Source organism: Syngnathus scovelli, chromosome 12 (genome assembly GCF_024217435.2).
Source record: "Syngnathus scovelli strain Florida chromosome 12, RoL_Ssco_1.2, whole genome shotgun sequence".
NCBI lineage: Eukaryota > Metazoa > Chordata > Actinopteri > Syngnathiformes > Syngnathidae > Syngnathus > Syngnathus scovelli.
The window spans coordinates 13,429,612-13,435,259 of record NC_090858.1 but is presented as its reverse complement, the minus strand read 5'-3'; the positions used below and the strand labels follow the sequence as shown (position 1 = coordinate 13,435,259).

The 5,648-nt window shown below is 38.0% G+C and overlaps 1 long non-coding RNA gene across 1 annotated transcript; it reads left to right on the top strand.

The window, feature by feature from the left end:
• The first annotated feature begins 685 nt into the window (after window positions 1-685).
• LOC125978176 (uncharacterized) lies at window positions 686-3,921 on the top strand. Its single transcript, XR_007484915.2, has 2 exons — window positions 686-1,444; window positions 1,954-3,921. It is a non-coding gene; the product is annotated as an uncharacterized lncRNA (long non-coding RNA).
• Window positions 3,922-5,648: the final 1,727 nt, after the last annotated feature.

The following is a 5,648-nucleotide window of genomic DNA, read 5'->3' as shown; positions in this document are numbered from 1 at the left end:
GACCTAAAATAGACAACAAAATTAAATGCATCAGATATGAAATCTTAAACCCAAAACAAATCTGAAATTTGAATTGAATTGGATTGAATTGAATTAATTCGTTTCAAACAGGCAAACCACACATAATGAAGCAAATGAAGACAAATACACTCAAAAGCACAAGCAAGGTGAAAGTCATTCAAACTATGACTCTGTACAAACAACAGATACAAACAGAAAAAAATCCACTGCACAAAATAGGCAGAGCCTACCTGTTTGAAAAGGAATGGGAAGGTGTATACATTTATAAATTTAATATTCAGTATTAATATTGTACAGAAGTTGTGATGCTCTGTTTTAAACAACCATTGATCCATGTTTATTGTGGTTATTTTGGTAACCTGATATGGCTATGGAATAATCTAAAATAGACATCAAAATTAAATCCATCAAATATGATCATATTTCAAAATAAAGACTCTGAACCAGCTGTAAGTTGTATAAATAATGCACAGAATTTTAAACAATCATTATTAATTTTAACCATACGTCTACTTGTAGATTGTCTGACCATGTGGGGGATTGAATTGAATACATTATATAGTGTACGCCCCAAAAATAGCTCATCAAGTGGATCAGCGTAAAATAATTGTTGTAATATTTAACAATTATAATAATTATTAAATAATTATCAATAATTATTTAATAATTATTAATTAACTATTATTTAATTTTGTCATCTATTTTAGCTAAAATAGATGACAAAATTAAATCCATCAAATATGATCATATTAAACCCAAAACAAACAAAATGTTTTAAACAACCATTGATCCGTGTAAAGTGTCATTGGGGTTAATATACAACAAAATTAAATCCATCAAATATAAAATATTAAACCCAAAACTATTCTGTAAGTTGTATAAATAATGTGCAGAAGTTGTGATGCTTTGTTTTAAAAAAACAACTGTGGTTATTTCTGTAACCTGATATTAGGGTTATGGAATAACCTAAAATAGACAACAAATTTAAAATATAAAAACAGCTGTAAGTTATATAATTTTAGAATTTTAAACAACTATTATTAATTTTGACCATACGTCTACTTGTAGATTGTCTGACCATGTGGGGGATTGAATTAAATACATGAGATAGTGTACGCCCAAAAAAATAGCACATCAAGTGGAGCAAAATAAAATAATTATTTCATTATCATAATTTATTTTATTAATTATTTTTTATTTTATTTTATTTAAGTAAAACAAAATATCAACTTGCACGCGTGTTTTACCTTCCCCCACTAGGGGGCAGAAACTCGAGTTTTGGGTAACCAAATCGAGCACAACACCTGTTATGATTTTAAAATCCAGGAAAGAAGAAGCGCCGAGAGGGTCCGTTCTTCAAGTTGTGAAAGAAAAAGAACAAACCAACTTACTTTTCTGTAAGACAAAGAAGGGCTGCATTTAGGTACGTAATAATTTTGAACAGAGCATGCTGTGTATGTTTCAAGAATGTTTTTGCGAGTGGTTTGTTTGTTTGTATGTGTTTGTTGGTGGGTGGTTTGGTAAAGTTAACATCCTTTACTTTTTAAACGTGGTTAAAACGTATTCATCTTATGTTTTTAATGTAAGGCATTTCATGTTGCTTGAAATGTAGACCGATATAAACTACTTTTGCTAGTAGTTGGAATGAGCGTGTTTTTCCGGGGTGGGGGAGTTCGCAGGGTACAAAAAAAGTTACAAAACCATTCACTCCGGATGAGCTTTGGGATGATGGCATGGCAAATATGTAATTTCCCTTTTTTACCCATGGATTTGTGACTCCAGATTTAGCTCAAGGAGTGGCACGTGAAAAAGTAGGAGTTTATCTCTAAGGCAAATCACTTCAAAAGTTAAAATTGTGTTGTGTCGTGTTATTAACAGCAGTTAATGGGTGAATTGTCAAATCAGACCTCTTTTTCCCTTTCCCCTTTTCAGACTCCAAGCCTGGAGATAAGAGGAGCATCTGTATTAAAAACTGACCGGACTCCACAAGGTACTGATAGATTTTTTTTATTTATTCTTGATTGTAGAAGTAATCACAACTGCCTTGCGTTATCTTTGGAAATTGATCTGTTATTGGTGGTTTGAATATACCTATGTATGCTTAGCTACTGTCGCGAATATGCAAAAAGTGTATGTTGTAATTGCAGTCTTCAAATAGAACTTGCATTTATGACATGTCATTCATTGCCTTGACTTTCACACTCCGGAAACCACGGCGGATGTCAAAGTGCAAAATAAAACCCAGGTTTACCCTGTACATTTTCATCATTTGGATAACAACTTGTAGAGCAAGCAATTTTATCAGTACTATTTTAAAATAACGTGATTGGATATGTACAACAGCCAAATTAATTTGCACCACACTCAAAGGCACAGACAGAATGCCACCATTTTTTTTTTCCAAACAGAGCAAAGTTTATCATTGGAGAATGGTTCATTTGAATCTTGCAGCTAACATTTGCTTCATTCTTCAAAAGCTACAAAGTGAGTGTGAAACGCCCATGACAGGGAAACGTAAGAGTTTTTTTTTGTAGGTGAAGGAATGAGGTCGAAATACAAAAAGTCCTGCCTCGTTACAAAAACAGATATGCTCAAACCTCATTGAATAAAGTACATAAGCAGACAAATATATTCACATATTAAATAAATAAAAGAAACATTTTAAGCATATAATTATACCTACACACCAAATCAATAAAGAAGACATAACAAGACATTTTTGATAAGTGGTGATGAGAAAGGTTTTTATAACTTTATGATCTGATATAATTCTGAGGACTTTGAAAAAACAAATGACTTTTGATATATTGCCTAAATAGCTTAATGACCCTTAAGGAACTGTGGAATGCATGCCTGATGTTTTTTCTCTGAATCATGGACACGGCCAGAGTCGTCTTGACCGTTCAGTACTTGATTGTATCTTATGTTTTGACTAATGCTAGACGCCAGTTTTTGATTACTACTGAACGCTCTGCACAGAGGGAAATAGTTTGCCTAACAAAGAAAAGATACGGTTGAATGAGGTACGACGGTGTATGTCCAAGATTGGAGAAGAATGTTCACAGGAAGGTCACGTGGAGATAAAACCAGCAGGTGCCAGAAGGAGCCACCCAAAGACTCGGCCAAAGATGATCGCCAAGGCCGAAAGACGGGACGGAAGACAACAGCCCCCCTCCACACACACATACCAACAGCCCCCCACCTACACACCGAATCGCCCATAACCAGCACCACTCCCATGGAAGCAGACTCTCCTTCGAACTTGCCCCACCCCGAAGACTCATCGCCCATCAATCCCGGCCCACAATGTGCTACTGAATATAAAACTGATCTAACAACCTTGGACTTTGCCTTTTCTGAATGGAGACTTTCCGCTCTTGAAGGGCCCAGCGCTGTATTGTACTTTCCTGAAAACAGAGCTTTTTGAACAAGAATTGTGATTGAACTCAACCAATCTGTCTAAGTCTAATTTTTGCTTCAGTGTCTTTGCATTTTCCTAAATCTGAAGAAATCAAACGAGCACGCAGTGAGTAAATTGGATAACAGGTGATTGGCAAAGGCTTTTGCCGTGAGGCGCAGATAACGCGCTCCCTAAATTGTGGACAAAATCCAACAAATGGTGACCATCCGACGTGATTTCTTCAGAAGGGAAAGTGCATGCTCCACAAAGGATTCTTCCTTCTCCGCTCTTGCTCAACAGTATTGCAGTCCGATCGGCACAAAAGGTAAGGGGGAAACTTTTTTTTCTCTCCCAGTTCAGCAATATTGTGGAGTGAAAGCGGAATACAAAAATTAATACTTTCAGCTCTGTGTTCAGGAATGGTGGTTGTATAGAAGTGTGTGTTTGTGTGGAACTTGGTAAAAGTGATTTGTGGAAAAAATTAAAAATACAAAAACAGGTGAAGGCGTCGCTGATATAGCAGGACGGATGCTGAGCGACTCCAATAATGTGACCTTAGAACAGGTATGGGCAAACTACGGCCCGTGGGCCACATCCGGCCCACGGGACCGTTTAATCTGGCCCGCCAACCCTAAATAAATTGTATTATTAAACTTTTTTTTTTTTTTCGGTCATTTTGCCTGCAATGACTGCGTTTCCCCAGTAGATGGGGAACCACTCGCCTGCGCATTTACTACCGGAAGCCGTGTCAGAAAGCTCGGTGCACACTCACAAGTACGTACTCAGTAGTACGGAAATGGCGCACTCGCGCTCTATTTGTAGCAGTGCCAAATTTAGAGCGTGGGCTGTGACGACAGCATTCTTGTAATTTGCGCGCCGAGTTTTCGGATACAGTTTTACGCTAAAGCCACCCACAAACCTTCCCCTGGAATCGTTCCATTAAAATGAGTCGCCCAAGGAAAAGCAAGGTGGACACTGAGTGCCGAGTGTTTAAAAAGATTGGCCAATTTGGCTCGACGTACGCGACGTGACGTTCAGCCACATGAACATCAACATCAAATGAACACTGAAAATGAAGGAGAGGCTTTCAAGTTTGTTGTAAAAAAATGCATTTTGAATATGATCTGTACAAATAGCAGGGATTGAAACTAGCGACCATTCTCATTTTCAAACAATGCAGGATGCTCAAGGACATTGATGCACCACCTGTTTGTGACTAATCTTAACCTTTAAAGTTCTTAAGGCTTACTTTAAGGAAGTGATTTCCGTTTCCTCACCTCTGTTACCAGGTGTTTGTGAGTTAAAACTCTGCTCTGATTTTCAGATACCCCTCACCGTGTTGCCGTTTTGATTACTTTATTTGGATGTATGCTTTCACCGATTCTTCAAGATGATATATTTGGTCAGAATGTTTGCCATTTGTTGTGATCTCATAAGATAAACATACATCTTTCATTAATCTGACCTGCAGGCACTGAAGTGATGGAGACTGTTATTCATAATAACAGTGTCATATTTTATGAGAATCACTGATAGCAGTTTTTTAGGGATGTTTTTTTTTTTTAATGCTGTTAATAAATGCATTTGTTTTCAAAAAACGTTTTTTGAATATCCATGCTTTACTACCTACTAAAGGCCAAAACCTTTTATGCAATGACCTTTACAGGTCGTTTATATTACTTCACACAAACACTACATCCATCTGGTCCTGGTTCGGCCCCCCGGTCAAAATTTAGAACCCAATTCGGCCCGCAAGTCAAAAAGTTTGCCCACCCCTGCCTTAGAACAATATAGGGCTGTCTAAGGCGAGGGACATCTGGGACGTCCGAGTCGTGGTGAATTAAGAGAAAGGTGGTGAGGACTTTGTCTGATCAGCAAAGGGCGCTCACACCGCTGGAACTTGTGGGATGCCAGTGACTAAGCATATGGGCACCTGGGTGGCCTCAATAGTAGACACTTAGGAACTTATACTGTTGCCTAAGGTCGGGGTCGATTGGATCGGCCAGGCCACCAATACGAGTCGGGGACTCGTGAAAAAAAAAAAAAATGGTGAAGGCATCGCTGATATAGCAGAACGAATGCCTGGCGACCTCAATAGTGCGACCTTAGAGACTTATATTGTTGTCTAGGGCGAAGGGTAACTGGGTTAACCAGGTCGCTACATAATTGTTGAAGTGTGTCTATGATGATATTGTGTGGAAAGCAGGCTTGGCTGTCAGATGGGACA